At 43.8% G+C, this 23774-nt stretch overlaps 2 long non-coding RNA genes across 2 annotated transcripts in view; both read left to right on the top strand.

The window, feature by feature from the left end:
* The window catches only part of LOC119389101 (uncharacterized), a 289213-nt gene that overhangs the window by 263110 nt on the left and 2329 nt on the right, over positions 1-23774 (top strand). The gene's annotated exons all lie outside the window — the stretch shown is intronic.
* LOC119390869 (uncharacterized) lies at positions 1017-23722 on the top strand. Its single transcript, XR_005183513.2, has 4 exons — positions 1017-1179; positions 17485-17710; positions 21314-21386; positions 23573-23722. It is a non-coding gene; the product is annotated as an uncharacterized LOC119390869 (long non-coding RNA).

Here is a 23774-nt window from a genome sequence, read left to right as displayed (position 1 = left end):
TACAGCAGTTTTGAAGTAGTATATCATTTTTTTTCCTGCTTTTTTTTTTGGGGGGGGGAGGGGGTTCTTATGTGGTGCAGAAGCTCATATATTTCAAACAACGGTTATCTCTGAGTATTGTGTTTAAAGGAGCACTGACATCAAATTTCAAGATCGAGATGTGCCCATCATTCGATCGCTTGGTATGCATAGGTCTTCTTGGCCAAATTTGAACGGCATCCGTCGCGTGGAAGTTATTTTAATTCGATGTCAAACAGCGTAGGAGAAAAAACAAAAAATCGGCTGCCCTGCAACATCGACACTAGTGCTACGTGTTCGGTGTGATACATTGCACAAAAATCACCCTGAGTGACGATACGCTAGTAACAATGACGTCGACGATCTCTGAGTGTGTTTGGAGCCGACTGCCAGCCATGCTTTCACTCTCTTTGCTGTGTCGAAGCGTGCGGCGTGCGTTTGCGGGGCGCACATGCACAATACGACGACTGGCACCCGGCGAGGCCTATTGTTCCGCACCCCTCTCGCTTTGTTGTCGGGCTGCTCTCGAGGTAGTTTGCGTGAGGGGTCACGCGCTTAACAGGTTTAACCCATACCGAGGCACCCACATACTTTCAATCTCTACCGCGCGCGGGGCCCCGATTTGAAAACCGCGCTTTCTACGTCACCACAGCTTGAGTGCACGTGGTCTTTGACGCTCCCCGCATGGGTCGCTAGTTTCTTGTGGTTTTTAGGCGGGCGTTTATACGATACGCTAGAGCATTTACGATTTAACTTAGGGATTACCAGACCCAAAGCTACAAATTACAGTAAAAAAGTCACCAACAAAAATTTTGCTGTCAGGGGTCCTTTAAATCTCAAAGGCTACGCTTTTACGGACTGAAAACACAAGTAACCGCTCCGACCTGTTGAAGTCGTATCCGGATCCAATCCGTATCCATAGCTTTCGTGTCGCCGGCGGTAAGAGCACACTGTAAGCGCATCTACTACAAATTCTCGTGTCCTGTCGCAATGCCTGTTTTCGTAGAATATGAGATTCATGCGACCACTGCGGTAGTCGACCATATCCACTGTGCAATACTTCGGTCCGGTAAACCCGACCGCTCCGTACGAGATGTGGTGGAACGGCGGTGACGGCACTTGGGATGGATACCAGAGCAACCAGAGTGCTGCGCCTGGCTGGTAAGTTTTGCTCATTCCTCTTAAAGCTCGCCGTAAAGCATGGTATGCTCTTTGCCTTACTAATTATCATCTGAGCGGACACGGCCATAATGCGACAAGACTAGGTTCAGCATAGCGGCAAAACGAGCTAGTTCATATCGGGTGTCACACGGTGGGATTTAGATCGGGACCGAGTTTCCTGATTGGGATTGTCGTATTTACGCGAGATGAGGGCGTGGAGGTACCGATCCCAGTCGACAAATTCGACCCTGATTGGTGCTCAGCCGCGATCGATAGTTCCCTTGTGACACTCGTGCTGCATGATTTGTTCCGTGCACTATGCTATTGAAGTGAATGAAAATTAAGCATATATTACAAATGCAATATCTGCCAACTGTTTTTTTTTTTTTCACCATCACACCATGATCACCGTAATCTGGCTTAATCTTATTTTTTGTTATTCCTGTCTTCATGTCATTTCTTTTTTTTTCAATAGTGAGTATTACCATTGTGTTATGTAGTGATATTATTCCTATTGTTAATCAGGCTGTTCATTATTGCTTACACGTCCGTATATTTTTGCTGTATTTTTATAATTGCCCCATCCATGTAACCATGGGGGAACATGGATGGGGTCCCTGCCAGTTTTTCTGAAACTGTGGGACCACTTGCTGTAATATGCTAACTATGTAACTCAACTCAACTATTTAATAAACTTCAGACTTAAAAAAAATAAAAAGTGTAGAGCAAGTTTGCAGTTATGTCACAAAACACTAAAAGAGACAGAAAAGGCTGTTTGTTGGACAAATGGTTTTGTACCAACTTGCCCAAGCATCTATCCTTGAGAGAGAGAAAGGTAGAGGAAAGACAGGGAGGTTAACCAGGAGTATACTTCGGTTGGCTACCCTGTACTTAAGGAGGGAAAACGGGGATGAAAGAGGAGAGGCTGTAACGACACAACAAAGACATGACAGATGCACTGTCTCAAAGCCGACATTGTCCTCTCAGCCGCACTGGGCCAGCTAGATGACAACTGCCCTGTCACAGGGTACCAAGTCCTAGGGCACTGGGCCACCCGGTCTTCAGCGTGAGTGGCTATGAGGGCATTGCTGCAGTTTCTTTGAGAAGCTGGACTGCACGATGAGTTATCTATCCCTGAAACTACAGATAAACAAGGAATGTAACAACATTGATAGCCCAGTGATGCAGACGTGTTTGGAGATGCAATAGACCTTTTTCAAGCAATCCCAGAGCGCCTCGCGGGCACATGGTGCACTATGGGAAAAGTGTGTACGCCGAGCGAGCCGGCTGTTCGCTCACCTGCTGCTCGTTGGCGCCGTGATATCGGTGGGATCACTAAATGAAAAGAACACGTCGCCGCTTCTTGATTATTCTTACGCCGTAAATACTGCACACATCCGGACGCATCTGCATGTATCTACACGCATGAAATGCGAAAGAATTAACACAGTGCAGTGTCGGTATTACCGAGCGGATATGCATCGGATGTAGCAGTTAAAGGAGTCCTGACACAAAAATTTTCGCCCCGCGTTTTTTTGCTGCAATGTGTTGCTGGGGGCCTGTTAGTTATAACACGGCACATCGTTTGCTGCAGCACGCGACATATAATTAATTACAAGCTCCTCATTACCGACACAGCCTCAGTTTCGGTTTGACAGAGCTCCAAAAACTACAAGCCGCCGGATGCAACTATCACCACCTAGCGAGTGACACGCTCGGTCACGTGAGCACACAGAACAGTGACGCATTTCCGCGTGGTCTGTCGTCGTGGGGCTCATCGTCGTCTGATGGCGACGATTTTCTTGCGGCGGGGATGGAAGGAATTTTCGACGTGGCGAATCACTTCATGTTCGACCCGCTGGCGAGGAGCGATTCGTCGGGAAGCGCGTCAAAACAGAAATGGCGGCTACGACGTCATCATAACTTGTACCGGCTGCAATGGTTACATAGGGGAAGTAGGGGGGTCACCGAGGGTCACCTCCGAGGGTGTCAATGCACCAGGTGCGGCCTATAATGCTGGATCGCGCTCGCGAATTTCAAAATTCATATAAAATACCCTCCAAGCTTTATTCGCTGTCGATATTTTGCAGATGGTACACGCACGTACACGGGAATCGATCCAGCAGGCTATATCGGCCGCGAAATTTTGTGTCAGTACCCCTTCAAGCAGCATGTCTATTATCGCGTGCCGATATCATCAAGATGTATTAAATATGAGCTGTAACACCAAATTCATTCTAAAAGACGGGGCATGCAAACACAGACACAAGGAAGAAGTCAAGACACCACACTGCAGACGCCGACTAACAACTGCAAAGGCGCACAACGGCGAAAGAAACAAAATAAAGAAAAAACGAAAACTTATCTGCGCATGCCCACGCAATAGGCGAACCTATTAATTCGGCACGTGTGGAGGTCTACGTGACAGATAACTGTTAAGGCATTTCATTTCTTCTTCTCCACCAAGTAAACTCACGCATGCGCTATCACTGCTATCAATATGCCATGCCTCAATCATTGTGTTTCTTCATTCCTGTGCCATTAGAAAACTGCGCATTCATCGAACTTTGACGTGCACTTACATTCTCTGCATGCGAAAGAAAGATTAGGAGGTGAGAAATATTAGAGCCCGACCTTCCTTGTGCTCGTCAACAGTGTCAGTGGGCGTTGATTTCGAATGGATCCACGATTCACGAATTGTAATGACCGCTCGCGGAATTTGTCTAGGAAACCCAGTTGTATCTCTTTGTTTAACTTATGCTGTAGGGCATGCTGGCGCCAAAAAAGAAATTATAATAATGACGCTTCGGAACCGCTCAGGTGGTCTGGCAGTGACACGCGGGAACACAGATGGAAATCAGAGAGAGGCCATCGTAGTTAAACACAGAAGTAGTTCACGACTGATTTACGCAGTATTATGTTACACCTTGTTGCATTCACTTGATCTGACGTGTGCTGGCACGGCGTAAGCGGAAAGGCAAAGCGTGAGGCCCGCGCGCTCGGTGCGGCAACTGCTGCGGCGTACACACTTTTCCCATGAGCGCTTGCGCGCCCGTTAGTGGCGCTTGTGTGTTTGAAAAAGGTCTATTCATTTGTAGGAAATGGTAGTGTGTATTGGAGTGTGTGCAGAACATGGCATGAATTCTGAGCACATGTGACAGTCCCCAGCCGAGCACTTGTGATCACATGGGAACCATCGTTAAAAGCGCAACACCACACAACACAAGAGAAGACCAGACGAGCACAGGCGTGCACAGGGCGGTTTGCGCCTGTGCTCGTCTGGTCTTCTCTTGTGTTGTGTGGTGTTGTGCTTTTAACGATGGTTCCCATGTCTAAACACCAACTAGCCCAACAGTCAACTCTCTTAAAGCATACTTGTGATGAGCCAAGCACTCGCATTCGTATACAGTTACCCTTGGGAATGAAAAGGGAGCCATCTGGCTGCTTAACAACATGGCACTATGATGCGATTGTAATTAGTCTTGAGGCGCTTCATTTGATTGCTGCATGTCATGATGCAATTCTTCTGGCATTGCCCATAGCCAGGCACGTAGGCAAGGGGGGGGAGGGGCGGGGGGCCTGGGCCCCCCCCGAAATTCGTCCAGCCTTCTATATTCCCGGGCAACTTTTGTTTCATTTTTGCCATGGAAATACTTTCTCTCGAACAATTGGGCCTTGGGCCCCCCCCCGAAAAAAAATCCTGGCTACGTGCCTGCCCATAGCAAAAGCTTTACTCAGAATCTCTGGACTCGGGCTGTGCTTCCAGGCTTCCACTTGCCCCTGCAAATTCAATTACTTTTTTCTTGTACTCTTAAGTGAACTGTTGTTTCTTTCCACTCATCTTGACATTGAAGACCTTTATTACTCTTTGCCGCATGAGGACTTGTTAAAATGTGTAAATGAATGTATTAACAAACAAGGGCACGAGACTGTTTTCACCGATAAATGTGGTGTTTCTATCGGGGCTTTTCTAGAAATTCTTTCCACGTATTTAAAGTCGACGCTGGCAGGTTGGAAGGAAGGCGTTTATGTGCAGAAATCAGGGATATATATTGGTTATAAGGTTGCTCCGGTTCTTTGTGATATATACTTTAGCAATATTGACAGACTTTGGGAAGGCGCCTGAGGTAATTCGGTTAAGGTTTTTCATTACGTGGACGATTACTTGATTTTTTTGTAGTGGTGAGGACTTTGAAACAGTGGTAACCTCGGTGAGCGAAAAATTTGAAGTAAATGAAGGAGGGGTGCGCTTTACTAAAGAGGTGCCTCAGAATAACGGAATACAATTTCTAGACGTTTCCTTAACATTTCAGAAGAACCACGTGTGCTGGCAATATTCTCCTAGATCTTCGAAACCGCTGTTAAATTTTTCGTCGAAGCACTCGAAGGTTGTAAAAAACGGCATCGCCATGTCTTGCCTTAAGTCAGCCCTCACCAAGTCATGTGAGCACAAAATGAGTGATAGCTTTAACGCGCAGGTTACGCGTCTTTTAGATGTAGGGTGTCTTTGTGATGCAGTGGCCACTGTCGCTGAACGTTTAAAGAAGTCCATTATGTTAAGTCCGAGCATGGTTGCAGAAAGCGGTAGGAAGAAACGTGTCGTAGGTATACCGTACATTCATTGCGTATCTCAAATGTAAACATTTCGACAGAAGTCTGTCTGGCTGGGTGGAAGAATTAAGAAGTTGAAATACCTCCAGCCACAAATTCTTGGAGGAAACCCGACGTTTCGAGACCGGCTTGGTCTCTTCTTCAGGGGTGACTGTGCTGATCAGGGGGGCTTCGTCGCAGCTTGCTTTTGGCTCCGCCTTTCTCTTTCCCTCACATTCTGGAGGCCGTGCACGGCCTCCGGAACGTGAGGGAAAGAGAAAGGCGGAGCCAAAAGCAAGCTGCGACGAAGCCCCCCTGATCAGCACAGGCACCCCTGAAGAAGAGACCAAGCCGGTCTCGAAACGTCGGGTTTCCTCCAAGAATTTGTGGCTGGAGGTATTTCAACTTCTTAATTGCGTATCTCACAGGCTAAAGAAAGTAGGAAGTAGATACGGCGTTAATGTTGTTTTCATGGCTGCCAATAAGCTAGGTAAGATTTGTACAGCTGTGCAGAGGAAGAGTGACCGAGTAAAAAACAAGAAGAGGACCAATATTTGTTTCGTAAGACACACCAACAAATTCACTGATTGCCGTACAAGTGTGGTGTATAAGGTCCCTTTCAGCTGCGGCCGCTTCTACGTAGGACAGACGGGCCGCTGCATTAACCAGAGATTATTGGAACATAAGAGATCGCTAACCGGAGGCACACTTTCTAATCTATCTTTACATTGTCGAGATTGTAAGTGTACGCCAAAATTCAATGAATGCGCAGTGTTGTACCGGCATAGAAATGAAGAAACGCGCCTGATGATTGAAGCATGGCATATCGAAAATAGTGGTAGTGCATGCGTGAGCCAACCGTCGATTAACTTGCATAAAGATGAAATCAAATGCCTTAACAGTTATCTTCACCTAGACCCCCATGTGTGCCGGATTGATAGGTTCGCCTGTTGCATGGGCATGCGCAGATAAGTTTTCGTGCCTTCTATCTTTTCCACCGTTGTGCGTCTCTTCAGTTGTTAGTTGGTGTTTGTGGTGTCCTGACTTCTTTCTTGTGTCCGTGTTTGCATGCCCTGTCTTTTTAGAATGAGCTTTAGTTCCTTTGTTTACTAGATAATCAATGCAACGTAACACAGAAACTGTCTCGGGCAGTGACTAGTAACTAGTTTTGCGTTACCGGTAACTAGTTACTTTTTTCAGTAACTTGTGACTGTAACTAGTTACTTTTAAGTTGGAGGAACTTGTAGATGTAACACTGTTACCTTTTTATGCAGTAACTGTAACAGGAAACAAAGTTACAGTTACTTCTGTGTTTATAAAAAATTATCCGACAGCAACCCTTTCATAATGGGGATCCCCTCAGAATTTTGGAGAGGAGGTCACTAAGAGGATTGTCTTCAGCGGGGCTTGTTGCTGAGATAGTTGGTTCAGTACTTGAGAAAAATAGGTATGGCGCAAAAAGGACGAGGATGAAGTGACGACACAAACTGACAAACATGGGTGCCAACTTCCAACTGTTTATTTCCAAAGACTACGCTGATTTATACATGCTGCCGAGCAAGGTAATCGCATTAAAGATATCGTAACATGAATGAACAAACAAGTCGTCATGAGCCACTGATCTAACAGAGTTGAGACATGCGCCGGAAGCTCGTGTTCATTGAATGATGAATCCGAGTGAGAAGCAAAAGAGGCTGCGCACAACCTAAACTTGACATGTACAGGCCCTTTCAAAAACGTCACTTCTATGTCACTTAAATGTAGTGATGCGCGACAACGCACTGACACCCTGCCCTTTTTATTAGGAATGCCTTGTCTCCTTTCAGTGTGGCTGCTTGCTTTCCTTATAAATGTGGTTTGGCTGTAGTGTGGCGCACATCCACAGCGCTTGCAGTGGTCTAAGCTGCGGTAGGGTGTACATCGGCCAAAAGGGCCGGTGTTTCAACGATCGTGCAAGGGATCACTGCTTGCCAGTCAGCAGCAACGTGGGCAGGCACTTGGCAACCACTGCAAGCACTGCGGTTGTACGCCGCACTTCAGCCAAACCACATTTCTAGGGAGAGCAAGCAGCCGTACTGAAAAGGAGACAATTGCGGCGTTCCTAATAAAAAGGGCAGGCAGTCAGTGCATTGGTGCGCTATCACTAGATTTAAGTGATATAGAAATGATATTTTTGAAAGATAGCCTGTAGACATGTCAAGTTTAGGTTGTGCGCTGCCTCTTTTGCTTCTCACTCGGATGGATCCTGTAATGGACATGTGTTCCTGTGTCAGCTTGGGTCAATGCAATTTCTGGCGCATGTCTCGACTCTGTTCGGTAAGTGGCTCATGATGATTTGTTTGTTCATTCATGTTACTATATCTGTGATGAGATTACCTTGCTCGGCAGCATGCATAAATCAGCGTGGTTTCTGGAAATAAACACTTGGAAGTTGGCGTTTGTTCGCCACTATGGTGTAGCGGTTACGGTGCTCAACTTCTGACCCGAAGGTCGTAGCTTCTATCCCGGCCACAGCGGTCGCACTTTGATGGAGGCAAAATGCTAGAGGCTCGTGTACTGTGCAATGTCAATGTACATTAAAGGGAAACTAAAGGCAAATAACAATTTATGTCAGAGTGAAAGCTCAATGTATGACAACGTCTAAAACGGCAATATTATCAACAGCAGTGCCCTACTTACCGAGAAATTAAGCTAAATGTATCACACGACGTGCGCCACGAGTGGGACATTTTGGAAATGATCCCGATGACGTGAGAGCGTCCGACTACAATTAATCACTAGTAATCAAACTAGCTGCAATAAAAAAAGAACCTTCCGTGCATCAAGAGACTTAATAAAATGCTGCTTGTTCATTTCTGTTTGATTCATGGAAAAAAGAGCCTCTTTTGCATTGCCATGGGGAACAGCGCGCGTGGTTCAAAGGTTCTTTTTTCGTTTAACTGCGCTTCACCCGGTGCCCTGCTTCGCTCAGGCAGTCGCCTCTCAGTGGTAGTTTTAGTATCGCGTACTGCCGCGTGTGTTTTGCATGCTCGTGAAAGTCGCTCTGACTGAAAGTTCGACAAAATGCCACATGCATGTGACGCTGCCGGATGCCCGAATCGTGCACACCGCCAGTGCACGCCGCCGCGCAGTAAAGGCGGGCAACGTTGGGCACGGCTACAGTGACGTGATAACGACCACTTTCAGGCGGGTGACTTGAAGTGTGCTAACGCGGTTGCGGACCACTGAGACATAATTTTATTTCAAAATAAGCACTTCCTTGGCACAAAAGTAGCACTACGAGGTTTCTGGACCGCTATTTCAACAATCAACGTCGACTTAATATTTGCCTTTAGTGTCCCTTTAAAGAACACCAGATGGTCAACTTCCTTGGCACAAAAGTAGCACTACGAGGTTTCTGGACTGCTATTTCAACAATCAATGTCGACTTAATATTTGCCTTTAGTGTCCCTTTAAATATAACCAGATGGTCAACTTCCTTGGCACAAAAGCAGCACTACGAGGTTTCTGGACTGCTATTTCAACAATCAATGTCGACTTAATATTTGCCTTTAGTGTCCCTTTAAATATAACCAGATGGTCAACTTCCATGGCACAAAAGTAGCACTACGAGGTTTCTGGACCGCTATTTCAACAATCAACGTCGTCTTAATATTTGCCTTTAGTCTCCCTTTAAAGAACACCAGATGGTCAAAATTTCCGGAGTCCTACACTACGGCATGCCTCATAATCATATTGTGGTTTTGGCATGTAAAACCCTAGATATTATTATTATTATTATTATTATTATTATTATTATTATTATTATTATTATTATTATTATTATTATTATTATTATTAGTTGGCACCCGTGTTTGTCACTTCAGTGTCTTCACTTCATCCCCATCCTTTTCATGCCAGACGTAGTTTTCTCAAGGATTATGTTTTCTGCAGAAGACCAAGGTCGGAGGTTGGTCTTTAACACACCTTCAAGTTTACTTGTAAACTACATGTCGTAAACTACATGTCCTATTATTCATTTGTGTTTTTTTTTTGCAAGTCTGTTTTTCTGCCTGCTTTCCTTTCCATCTTTCTTTCCCTTTCCCCCTCCCCTTAGTGCAGGGTAGCAAACCGGATGCTAGAATTGTGGTTTACCTCCCTGCCTTTCTCTCATTATATTATCTCTCTCTCTCAATAATGTTGCAACATAAGAGCTTGCTAAGTTCACGTCAATTTTTTTTTTCAGCATATATATCCTTTTTGTCACTTTAGCTTCTAGCTTTGTTCAATTGGTGTCCCAATGAAGTATCAGGATGCCAAGGTAATAGTCTCGTTCGTCCAAGGCTCCATGCTAATCATGTTTTGCAGGGGGCTAGAAAGCAGCAGAGTGCGAAACGGCTGAGAGACAGGAATACCATGAATCGGTGAAGCATTTTTTCAAAACCACCTTGGAACTGGTTGTAAAACGTTTACTCCGATTTAACACAACAATTCCTAACAAAATTACAGACATTCTGCCTCCTATGCAGGTGGCACCCTCAGTGTAAACAAAAAATAAAAAAAAAATATGCGGTAGTCGACCAGTCCACTATGATTAGTGACATATGTCCTTGTAAACGTCCGGTAGGGAGCCGCGGTTGTTGTTGCAAGCTGATGAGTCACTGCGAATAAATGACGCTTCCAGGAGTTTTTTCCTTCACCTTCATTCACAAGCCAGCGTCGTCGCATCATTTATGTGCAAGTTGTGCCCTATCATCCAGCAGTGTTCAACAAGCTCCGTCTGAGAACGCATTGCACAGGTTGCTTTAGCAACATCTCGTTTGTGTTCTTTAAACCTCGTTGAACCTGTCCTGTCCGTTTCGCCGATTTAAGCCACATCGTAATCCCCACATCATACTTGTAGATGACCCCACTCTGATCGTCTGCGGGTGTGCGGTCTTTGGGTTTCATGAACACATATCCGAAGGTACAACAGGGCTTAAAAACGGTTTGTATGCCCAGCAAATGCAAAGCTGTGTTGCCCAGCAAATGCAAAGCGATGTGAACAACACATCGCAGCAAAATGCCACGATGTGTTGTTCCCACGTTATCACTTTGTGGGCCATGCCATCATAACAATGATTATAATCTGGGAAAGAAAACTGGCTGCAGGAAAGCCCTTACATGAGCTTAAGATGTTCTGACATTTAGAACTGTTTTTTTCTGGGATATTGATGTCCCAGAATTTTATGCAACACAGAAAGTAAATATTCAAGAATGTTAGGCCAGTTGTTGGTGGTTCATGATCACAGCTTACATTGCACAAAAAAACACAAAAGTAGAAGAGAACCACAAAGCGACGACTTGTAGCTGACATTTATTGAAGAAAAGTAACGCGATATAAAAACAGATGTGACATCACGAAAAATCAAGACGCAAAAAAATAAAACGAAAAATTTGCGAAGGCAGAAAAAACGTCGGAAGACATGACAAACAAATATGTACTTCATGTGTGTAGGTCATGCTCAAAGTACAAATATTTGAGCTGTTTTTCCGTCAGTGCAACAGATGGCACACTTACACCACTGTGTACCCAATCTGGCAATATTATTAGCCTAAATGATTTCGTGCGTCAGCTGGGAATTGCTCCGTCCTACCACTTGTGTTTTGTCAAATAGGGGTTTGCAATTTTCTATGTCACATGTGCTACAGTGAAGGTCGAAGTGCCCGCTGTTGATCTGGTGAACATTATTGTTATGATCACGCAAACGATCGTTCAGGCACCTGCTGGTATGACCGACATACTGCTTCCTGCACTTAAGGGGAATTATGTAAACAACACACTCTGCACATGCAATGTATCGCATGCAATGTTTCACCTGGCGCTCTTGTTCTCACTTCTCTAGCGACTTGATTTTTATGGCAAGCTGGGATAACTTCTGAGCTGCACTAAACGCTACACAGACATTCAAGCGTTCAGTGACTTTTTTGAGGCCATGTGACACAACGTGAATGTACGGTAACATGGCTGTTTTCTTTTTCTTGCTCTCAGAGGTGGCATTTCCAGCTCAGCAGAGCGCTGATGGGACTTTGTACATTTTAGTACGGCCTGAGCAACAGACGTAACCACGTGCCTTGAGTACCTAGCTTGTAAGGAGCGCACGCACGACTTCTCGGGACTCTTTTAAATGCGAAGCATTTCTTAGGGAACCCAAGGCACTTTGAACGTTTCTATTTACATATCTATATCTACCTAGCCGTCTACGTCTGGGTGCTCTCGTGATTGCCTCCTTAGCTTGCTGTAGACCAAAATTAGCATGGGAGGGTAAGAGGGTTTGCTGAATATTCATGACTATCTGGTAATGACATGAATAACATGAAAATCTTGCCGCATTTGTCGTCAAACCCTTTCCTCCAGACACATGTGGCACATACCCATGTACCATGGGCCACGGTAGGCGGGTATGCACCACAGGTGATCGCCCCGCCACGGTGGTCTAGTGGTTATGGCACTTGACTGCTGACCTGAAGGTCGGGGGATCGAATCCCGGCCGCGGCGGCTGCATTTTCGATGGAGGCAAAAATGTTTGAGGCCTGTGTAGCTAGATTTAGGTGCACGTTAAAGAACCCCAGGTGGTCGAAATTTCAGGAGTCCTCCACTACGGCGTCCCTCATAATCATATCGTGGTTTTGGGACGTTAAACCCCAGGTATTATTATTATTATTATTATTATTATTATTATTACCACAGGTGATTGGTAGTTTATATATCTTCCCAGGAACGGCGAGAACAGAAATTGGTAATTTAAATGCGAGAGTGCAAAGAAATACCGACATCGGTAGCATTGACCCTACGAGTGCAAAGAATAAAAATCAGGATCCCAGCAGGAATCGAACCCAAGCATTCTGCATGGCAGTCAGGTATTCTACCACAGAGCCACGCCACATCTTGAAACTGCTTTGGAAAAAGACCCTATGCAGACGGCATGTCAGTGCAATATCCGTTGTGGTTGCAGTGCCAGCTATCTAATTTTATAACAAAGCAATAAATATTGCATTTGTACTCCTATGATACAGGCATCATGCCGGGTTAATGTCAACTGTGGTTCCAGTGTTGGCTCCGCTCTTATAGAAGTCTAATAAACATTGCATTTGTATTCCTATGATTCAGCAAGCTATATTCACGCGTTGCTCGATCCCGGAGGAATATGCTAACGAAAGTTACATATGATATTCACATCATCGCACCGTAAAGAGCACTTTGTTTCGACAATGCTGTCATATGTGCTCTGAAGTGACTGGTGACGTTACGTCAGGCCATAGGTTACTTTTTAAATGCCAGTGTAGTTGACGTGCCTGATAACGCCACAATGTGCATGCAATACTACGCTTAAAAAAACACATCAGTCCACCTCGGAATGCTTGGCTCAAAGCCAAAAAATGCAGCATAGACAACTACTCGCTCATTGCTTTGCATGAGACTGATTCCCACAAGGCATGGGATCTGCCAAATTTTTTAAGCAAAGCTTAGTTATCCCTCTTTTCACTTGTTTGTAATGTGCCGAGTGATAAGGCAGAAGCAGCTTCTGAGCACATGCTACATAAGCCTAGCACACATGATCTTGACAGTGATGCAACTCAATGTTCAGGAAACGCATTGAATTGTTTACAGGCATTTGGTGCATAATAACTAAGGGATCTAAGCATTTGTTAAAGAGCTGTAAGGTTTCACCGACCCTTTGGTTGAAATAGTTGTCTTTGCACTTGAGGAACACAAAGAAATCGTCAGCGTAATGAAAGATCCGCTTGCAGAATGATTCACAATATCTTGGTCACACTGGGCCAAAACCACATTACTAAGTGCAGGAGCAATGCAAGCCCCAGTGCCCATACCTGTTTTTTGCAGGTAGATGTCATTCCATGATACAAAGATGGAGCACAAGTAGAAAAAAAAAAGAAGTACCAGAAAACATTTTACACCTACTCCGCTCTTGTTTTGGAATGAAAGTGCCTTAAACTGATCAACGATCCTTTCAACGCATTTCATGATCAAATCAGGAGGAAGAGAATAATACGGAATAATACATTATCTTGACTCGCTACGAAAACCACTTTGCTAGAGAAGCGAGAACAAGAGTGCCAGGTGAAAGATTGCGTACGATACACTGCATGCGCAGAGTGTGTTGTTTACACAGTTCCTCTAAAGTGCAGGAAGCAGTATGGCAGTCAAGCCAGCAGCACAGGTTGGCAAAAAAAGTGGACCTCACTCAGACTCACTCAAGAAATATATTTTGCTCTTAGGGCTCGGTCGGACTCAGACTCACCAAAAATTTTCTTCAGCTGCACTCGCTCGGACTCAGACTCGCTAAATTTTTCTCAGCCGGACTGACTTGGACTCTAAAATATTACTCACTAGCACTCAGGCTTACACTCATGGCATGATCTGAATCCGAGTGAGTCGACTTATGAGTGAGTTTGCTTACCTATGGGTGCGTGAACGATCGTTTGCGTGAACATAAGAATAATGTTCACTAGAACAACAGCGGGCACTTAGACCTTCATTGTAGCACGTGTGACATTACAAATTGCAAACTCCTATTTGACCAGTGCCAGGTGGTAAAACGGTACAGTTCCTAGCTGAGGTGCGAAATAATTGAGGCTAATGAGATTGCCAGGTTGGGTACAAAGTGTGTAAGTGCGCCATCTCTTGCATTGACTGAAAAAAAAGTTTGAATTTTTGGACCTTAGAATAAGAGAGAGCTGAGCTAGTTGGTATGTATTCATTCTAAAAAGAGACAGGGCGTGCAAACACGGACACAAGAAAGAGGTCAGGACACCACAAACGTCATTTGTGGTGTCCTGACCTCTTTCTTGTGTCCGTGTTTGCACGCCCTGTCTCTTTTTAGAATGAATTTTTGGACCTTGCGCATGACCGACACACATGATGTAAGTAGATTATTTCTTGTCATGTCTTTTGAATTTTGTTTGCCTTTTATAAGCTTTTACATTTGTTTTATGCCTAGCTTTTTTGTTTCTTGTTTTTTGTATGTCACATCTCCTTTATATTTCGTCGCTTTTCTTCAATAAAGGTCAGTTGTAAGTTAGCGCTTTGCCGTTCTCATTGTACTTTTTTTAGTCTTTTTTTATGCGCTGTAAGTCGTCATCATGTTGTCAGTACCCCTGTTAAGTTTCAAGTTAGTTTGCTCTACTCGGTTTATACTTTTCATAGGACCAGCACTAAACATGAAAACCTACACTAAGAATATAATAAGCAATATAAATGCAATATTATAAAGAAACCACATTGCTGACTAATAATTCACACTTCACAGGGATTGCAAAACAGTCCTCATTATTGAATACTCAAAAAATAACAAATTCAGATGAAACTCCACAAAAAAGTAGTTGCAGGGCACATCCGGATAGGTTTGGATGGGCATGGCATGTGACAACCTTGAATATTCATAAAAAAATTACATCTTGCAGCCTAAGTAACAAGTACAATGAAATCAGTCTCTGATTACCAATTAGATTAGTTTATGTTGGCAGACATATTTTTGAAGGGTGGTGGTTTTGGGCTAGTTGGTATTTCATGGTGCTAAAAAGTAAAGTGCGAAAAACTGACGAGTAGAAAGAGCTGGCAAGAGACAGGCACTTGCCTAGTTTGTTGCGAGGAACAGTAGATGTACACAGGAAGTGAGTACAGTGGTATGAAAGGTCAACATCAGCACGTGCCATCACTAAACCTAACAGAACTTAGCAGAACCATAAAAATTGATGCAAAAAAGATAAACAGCAGGTGTAGAAACAGGGATTCAGAAACTGAGCCAAATATGGTGGCCACGGTATGTGCAAACCCACATCTTCTGAAGACTCCAATGTTTTCACTCAGGGATGCAGAAGGCTTACTCATGCAGTAACCCCCTTCCCGTTGACTCTGGCTCATGAGATGCTAAAAGAAAAAGAAAACTTCATTGATTCTTCAAATTGGGGTGTCTTTTTGTGCTGACCATGTTTGTTAGCTGTACAAAACTCCTGCACACAAAGCCCTGCTGCATTATACAACCTCTCACAGCAAACTAGTCGAGAGGGCTATCATTCGCATGTGTTGTTTGTACAACCAAGAAAGGTCGTGCCACCATGCCATTGACTCCTGCTTTAAGGCCCAAGTGGTCCGCCTGAACATGTCAGGCTGTGCAGAGACACTGCTGGTCTCTGTTGCAGAGTCAACCCACAAAGTAAACAAGGAGACAGATCAGGTGTGTGTGCAGAAAAGAATGCGGAAAAACACAACAAAGTTGCAGTTATTTCATTGAAGCACCAATTGTCCAGTAGGCGGAAAAACATCGGTGAGCATGTGGGTGTTCATTAAGTCTTTTCTGCACCGCACAAGCTATCATCGTTTTCGAAAAGGAGGAACCTCATTGTGAATCCGCATGAGGAGTGTGGGGTGAAGCACAGTTACTGCAACGTGGATTGTGTGCAGGAACCCTCTGTTTTGTGGCAGCTGCAATGTTGGTCAGGAAGCAGGTCTTAAAGGGACACTAAAGAGAAACAATGAATTGGTTTAGATTGATAAAGTGTGCTCGGAGAACTCTTGTATAGTTTATTTCACCACCATAGGTTTATTATTAGAGGAGAAAATCAAGTTCAAAGTTTCATTTTTAAATTTCGCACCGAACTTCGTAATTCGTGACGTAAAAGACTTCAAAGGGTATTTAACGTATTTTGGCGCCACTGGCTCGACGAAATTTCCACAAACTCGTTATGTCAAGTCTCTGGCCCCCTCAGAGGACAATGTACTTCGATTTAACCGATTAGGAACTACGTAGGCCCAAGTAGGCGTCGTCAAAAATATGTGATGTCACGGCAAATGGTGCGGGAATTCCAAGGTGGCGTCGCCACCTGTATTTTCTTTTTGCGCGTTTTCTCGCTTATTAAGCGTCTTTGCGCAGAAAGCGTGGTGTTTTTGATATCGTGAAAGACTACTTTACTAATGCGAGAAAAATCGTTTTGCTCTTTAGTGTCCCTTTAACGACCGTCTTTGGGTGCATGCCAGCAATGTCCAAAACAAGATTTTTTGCAATTCATTGTAGCAAATGCTGCATAGCAAATGCGATTGTCGGAATTTCATCACACCACAGTAGTTTGCAAACACAAAGACGACTGTACTCGTATCATTGTAGAGGCAGCGCAGATTAAAATGGGAAGTTGTTGCACAAGTCTTCTGTATACCTGAACAAAAAAGAATCGGTGCTTTTGGAAGGTACGGTTTTGCGCATGCTGTGGCCACCATGATACTGCTCAGTTTCTGAATTTCTGTTTGTACTCATTCTGCTAATCTCTGTTTGTATCATTTTTTATGGTTCTGCGAAGTTCTTTTATGATTAGTCATGCCACGTGCTGGTATTGACCTTTCTTATCACTACCCACTTCCTGTACATATCCGCACCCGTCTATGTTGTCCTTTTTTTGTGCTTTATCCTTAAACTACTTTTCAGAAATTTTGAATGAAACTAAAGACACTTTCGAAAAAAATGTTTACTCCTAGTTTACTAAAAGGGCTTAAGATTGTTTCTTGGGATTTTTAGTGATGTGCAAAAATATATTCGACTGAAATTTCAGCAACATTCTGTTGCGGCAAAATGACAATTTCACAGCCACATTTCTCATAAATTTAGAGAATAAACCTGGACTTTAGCTAATATTGTGCAATGCTCGGTTCACGCAATTTTTCCGTGTGATTGTGTATTGCAGGCTTATGTCAGGTCTGGCATCTGGATTGGCAAGCAGGCTTCGGGAACGTTGGTCTGGGTCATGTCTGATTTGATGTTCTGGCATTTGGTGTCCGATGTTTTGGACAGTAGATGAGCTGAAAAAAAAAACCGAAGCACGACTGGAACTTTGTCCGAAAAGTCTTGGTGAAAGGAAAGGGCAACATTCTGCCCAGCCTCCACATCACAGAAGCTGTCGTCCCTTAAAGGTGAGTACTGCTAAGCACACTGTTCCAATGAAAAGCATATTTTTCAAATATTGTATTTTTTGGTGCATAACCACTGCAGGTGCAGCTATTGCTTGGTAATACAGTACTTACAGAAACCTATGCTGATGTAGAGTAATAACTTATCATAGTTGGCTTATCATAGTTTGCATGCAATATTGCTGCTGCAAATGTATAAACTATGTAATGATTAACTTTCACTGATATAGTGGTGTGTTTAAGGTTTAACACAAAAAGGGACATTGCAGTATGTGTTCGCACTTATTCCAAGATCAACTGTAGTAGTCTGTTTTGTTAGGATTGAATTAAAATTTCATTCATTCTGTATGCAGTGCGGCAAGCACGAGCATAGCAACAAAATCCATTATGCTTGAGGTGCATCCCTTGAACACAAGAGCTGCACAATTACATTAGCAAAGAAGAATGAGTAGGAGCGACTCTGTTATTCTTACGTAACTTTGGTGCACTTTCTAAAATATCATAAACCAGAAAGAATCCAAGCCCAACTGTTTGTAATTGAGAATCTGTGTTGATCAGAATGCTTTAGGCAGTTAATTACTTGTTGTATGATAGAACACTCAAAACGGCTGACATGACGACAGACCAGACAGACTTGTTCAGCTTTCCTTGATGCATGTATACGCATCTGACGTAGAGGAATCTGCTGCTGAGTGATAAGAGGTGCTGTTTGATTGAAACGTGTCAACTGCTGCCAGATGCAGCTGATTGTCCCCAGCTAGTTGTGTGCAGCGTGTCACCTACTAAGCTCACGTCGTCACTGCCAGGGTACTTGTTAGTCGTGGGAGTGTTCTTAGTAACGCTTCTGCTCCTGAATATGCGTAGTTGTGGAAAGTACCATATTGGGTCGGCGTGGCGACAGCGAGCTGCTTTTGTTTATGCAAGTGACATACATTCCTTCAGAAAGAAACAGCAGTGAACAGCCGCGCAGCACGTGTGTCATGTTACGTAATAAAAGCCTGCACTACATTTACAGCAGTGCCAATAGCTCTATGCCACACATGCTGCCAAGCAGATAGCTGCACATGTTTATTACGATATAGTTGTCAACGATGTGTCATTCTGGTACGTTATCGGAAACCACCATTTCACTTTGGTGCTTTTCAATGTTTAGTAGGGAAAGCATTGCTCCACTTGCACCAAAGTCGGAATAATTAGTCGACTAGTCTGTGGCACGTTGTGACGTCAGCCATGTCATAAGTTGAGGGAAGCTGTTAACCTTTATGCAACAAAAAGTAATCACAGTGCGCACTCTCCACTGGTATAGGATGAGCCACTACGGTTTAAGTTAGTGAATAGGTCCTGTAGGGACTTGGTTGGGGATTCATTGTGACTACGTTTTAACTGCTGGTACAGTTATGCCCCTGTCACACGGCAAATCTAATGTCATTTACAACAAATGACATTAGGTGAACTTAATGTCATTTTACCTGCCTGCTGTCACACGACGAAAACAAATGTCATTTTAAAATGATGACCATGGCCTTAGCCCTCCTGAGCCGTGACGTTGGGACAAATAAAAATCTATTAAAACTTGCATCTCACATGCTTGTACCCTCGAAAATAATTTTCTATTACTAAAAAGCTGCTCGAAGAATATAAACGCAGCCGTTTTACACAACTTGCCACAGCTGTACGACACAAACGAAGTCAAGCCAAGAACCAATCGAAAACCAACATGGCCGACGATATGACCGGGCGTTGGTACTATTGGTACAGTGAACTAAAGCGTAGGAGCACGACTGACACTCCGACTGCAGAAATGAGACGGCGGCAGCTAATTCGTGTAGTCACCACCTTGATCACCAAAACACGTGCAATCGGACTATCAACACCCGCGATACGGGCAACAACAAGAGATCACAAGTGAAACATGGCCGGCATCCAGCCGCTGTAGTTGAGAGTAGCTTTCTTTTAGAAACTTTCGCGTGTGCTGTTACGTGGTCAAACCAGTAATAAGTTAATCTAGTAAAGAATAACATATTTACGAATTACAAAAGTTACGCATACATAAGTCAACAGTTATCTCCCTAAAAGGTTCCTGGCGTCGAGACTACGCATTCGGTCCGAAATCGAATGCGAATGTGTTTCGGGAACTCATTCGACAGGAAATGTCATTTTCATCGAATGGCATTAGTTTCCCCGTGTGACAGCAAACAAATGACATTACAAACGAATGACATTAGCTGTAAATGACATTAGATTTGCCGTGTGACAGGGGATTTAGAGTGGGTGGATATTGTAGTGATTGAATGGATTTATTTACAAGGTGAGATGATTAGTGCAGTGCAAGAGAGGACAGTCAGCCTAACATCTTGCTCCTCTCTCGCTCTTGCACCTTCTCGCCTTCACGACTCCACCTCGGAGTGTGACAACCTCCCCGGAGGCAGACAAAGCTTTCTGAGGGCCGTTCCACGCCACAGGTCCCAGCCACTTTGGCGACTATCTCAAATGTGTTCGAAAAAGTAGTGCTGATTTATTGCATTGAAAACACTGAATTACTAGAATATTTTGGAGAGAAGTAATTTTTCGGTCACGTTGGAGCCTTTCGAATTTCGCAGAATGTCATCTGAGTGATGTTTGTAACAGAATTTATTCTGAGAGTATCGTGTCTCTTTTCAGCAGTGAATTTGGTTTACATATTAAAGCAAAGACGTTTGTACAAGGTGTTCGAAGGTCAATAACATTATTGCAATTTTTCTGCCATATATGTGTCCAGAAACTATGCCATAATGTTAAATGTTTGCATTTTTTCACTTTTAATATTGACTATGTCTGAGTATCTGAGTAATCAATACTTGCTCTAGGAAAGGTACATTTTGTGTTAAAAATATTTTCAGGCCACTGAAGGCTGCAAATCCTATAAGCAAAAATCACGAATTTGAGAAAATCTTCACGTTGGTCCACATTGAGATGCAATTTGCATCACGTGATGTTAAAATTAAAAATCTGCTTTGTGCCTCAATCTAAAGCAAATAAATAGTTCTTCTTATATGGCATGTTTTATCACCTTATTTCCTTGTTTAAAAAAAAAAGGAAGAAAATAATTTTTTAAGTTCCCCGTTGACGGCTATCTTGTTCATACGGCAGCTTTCTCATTGTAGTTTTTCATTGACGTCATTGGGGAACTTCGAAAATTATTTTTTCTTCCTTAAAACAAAAAAATGTAATGATAAAATATGCCTTATAAGAACTATTTATTTGCTTTCGATTAAGGTATAAAGATGATTTTTAATTAATTTTTAATTTTTGAAGTCTTTTATGGTTAGTTAGGTCTTTTATGGTTAATACCTTTTCTGTTTAACATTTATAACTATTTCCTTTGAGTTCTGGCAGAAAAGTTCCTTTGTCATTTCATTGTCATAGTGTTGGTCATTTTGGCAAGTACTACACAATACTCTTGTGAGCTGCCACTGCTTGTTCATGTACCGGACCAAAATGTAACCTATTCATCTTGCCTTTTTGTTATTAGTATCTGTGCCCGCTCTGGTTTGGTTTTTTCTTGCAATAATTCATAGTTCTTATAAAATCTAGCAATTTTGGAAACCGGCTCATTTTTTTCTGCAGTTGACACGCAGATGCCATTGGCTCAGGAGGACAGCATCGACTTCGTTATTGGTCATCAAAGGACGATGGAAAGGTAATTTGAAGTCAGTGCATTGTTGAAGGATCCATGTACTTGTACATCTGTTAGTAGTCGGCTATATCCAATAAAATATATTTATGGCTGGTTGCCTTAAAGGCTGAGATATAGTCTGGTGTATTCGACGCTAGGCCACGTGCAGTGAAATTGGACATGCCAACGGCTACGGCAGCTAATTCCACAATCTATAGTCCTGCGTGCAGGACTGTAGAGTGGTGCATAACGAGACCGCAGCTCTGTGTTTGTTGGTTGATGTACACTTTTAGTCGCTCCATGCTTGTGCACCTATGCTTTTTGGTTGACGCGCATGTTTTTTCTCGTTCGGTGCACTGTTTGACTATGCATCGAAAACTACTTTCTTCACAAGCATGGTGCTATCCTGTCCCTTGTAGCTGGGAAAAACACTAGCATTGGTATTACATAGGTTGTGTTAGAAACAAAAATGGATCATGTACATAAAAGAGTGGATTTCTAAGGCTTCCCAGGCGTTCCATGTGTCACGGCGCTCTATGCTATCATTGGCCTACACGCACATGTGATTTGTAATCCCTTCGAGCATGCGAACAATTATGCAATCGCTGGTTAATGTGAGTAAACCACGGATGTGCGTTCTGAATGCAGACCACACGCTGCCATTTTGTGGACTGCCACTGCTGCGTGCAGTGAAATAGGGCATGTTCTATCTCTGCGCTGGCATGCCAATAGCAGCTGGGCGCGCCAGCAAAGCTGTCAGGCCAGAATATAGGTTGTCCACTTTTAGTCAGTGTAGATTAACTGCGTCGCATGTGCTTGCACATGCGTGCTGTGCTGGACTCTATCTTGGGTTTACCTGCTCAAATAATTTCAAGCTTGCTCTGTGCCTGAAGTAACACCTAAAGGTGGAGAAAGAGTGCGTTCCTTGAATGTAAGCCCGATAAAAGCACCTTGTCAATGAAGTCTCCCTGGGCGCTGCCATAGCTCTCACTGGCCTGTTGTTGACATGCGTGACCCCCCAAAAATGCACTGCCAAGGCTGTGACATTGGCTTTCGTATTCTCGTGCAACAGCCCAGAAAGGAGGCGATCCTTCTCTCTGTTAAAAAGGTCTATGTGTGTTTTAAACCTGGGAGTGTTAATCAGCGCCACTAGTAGCCATGACGGCGAGCATGGAACACTTTTTCTGCCTGTTGGCATCACGTAGCACTTCCCTTGGCATCATTGTCTGTTAGTTCTAATTAAAGCAAGAGATTGTTATTTCTGAATAGAACAATGCTTCCAGGCGAGTGTTGAGGCAAGATTGCCAAAAATACTTGCCAGCAGTTCAAGGCTTCTTAACAAAACCAGCAACACGGCGGCACCTATATACCAGATTGTTGCAGCATGTCTTGTGCCACAATGGCAGTAAACTTGAGGGACCCTGAAACTTTGTGAGTGTTTAGGCCGCAGCATGTTCAAATTGTATGCATAATAAACTGGCGCACCATCCAGGCACCTAAGGACAATCGTGTTACTCTCCTTCTCGGCACTGCATTGCCTCCTTACCTCGTCGAATACGCAGCTAAAGTGCAGCTGGCGACAGCGGCTCACTTGACAGGTTGAGCTGTGCTTCCCTCTTTGTGGCCTCTGAAATTTGCTCCAGCATGTTGCAGCATGGCTTGGCCATGCTGTGACATGCCAAAACAAAGTTGATTGCATAGGCCACATAGAAGCGCACGATCAAGACCTGCTCTGCTAGGAACTGCAATTATGTCCAGTACGGAAATTACCAAGATGTATACTGACAAGTAAAAAGTATGCGAGAGCAATCACAGGTAAGTTTGCAGACAATGTGGTGGTGCCTTTGGTGGTGAAGTTACAGCTGCAGACGTGTTGAATCGTGGCGTTGATTTGAAAGCAAGAGGTGATGCTCACTGCACCGATGATATGAAATAATGTACTAGAATACTTGTGGCACCGCTTGCCAGTTGCCCTACAGAAGTAAGACCGAAAGTCGAGCTAGTTGGTAGAAATTCATCTTGAGTAGCTTTTAGCGCAAAAAAAGGACAGGGACACAGAGGCGCTGGTCAGTTGCCCTACAATATGTCTTACTATTTTAAAGCGCCTTGGCTAGATTATTTCGTTTAACCTTGCAAATAATATGGGAACTTGCAGTGATGCCAGTGCATTTGGTTGCTTGAATCTTGTGATTGCTTTTTTTTTTGTGCAGGCCTCTTCGGAGTCTACATGGGGTCTGCAGTGAGCGAGGACGAGGGAAGAAAAGGATGAAGGATGTGCGGCGGCACCTCTCCCAGAAACTGGCGGATTGCCAGAGAAAGTAGAACAATGCTCAGTTCGAACTATAAAAAATTTGAATGACATCCCCTAGGCATTTGTTGACTTCATTACCTGGCGGCTTGTATGTTTGTCTA

This window comes from Rhipicephalus sanguineus, chromosome 4 (assembly GCF_013339695.2).
Source record: "Rhipicephalus sanguineus isolate Rsan-2018 chromosome 4, BIME_Rsan_1.4, whole genome shotgun sequence".
Classification (NCBI taxonomy): domain Eukaryota; kingdom Metazoa; phylum Arthropoda; class Arachnida; order Ixodida; family Ixodidae; genus Rhipicephalus; species Rhipicephalus sanguineus.
Note: the sequence above shows the minus strand (reverse complement) of the source record. Positions and strands in the feature narration are given on the sequence as shown.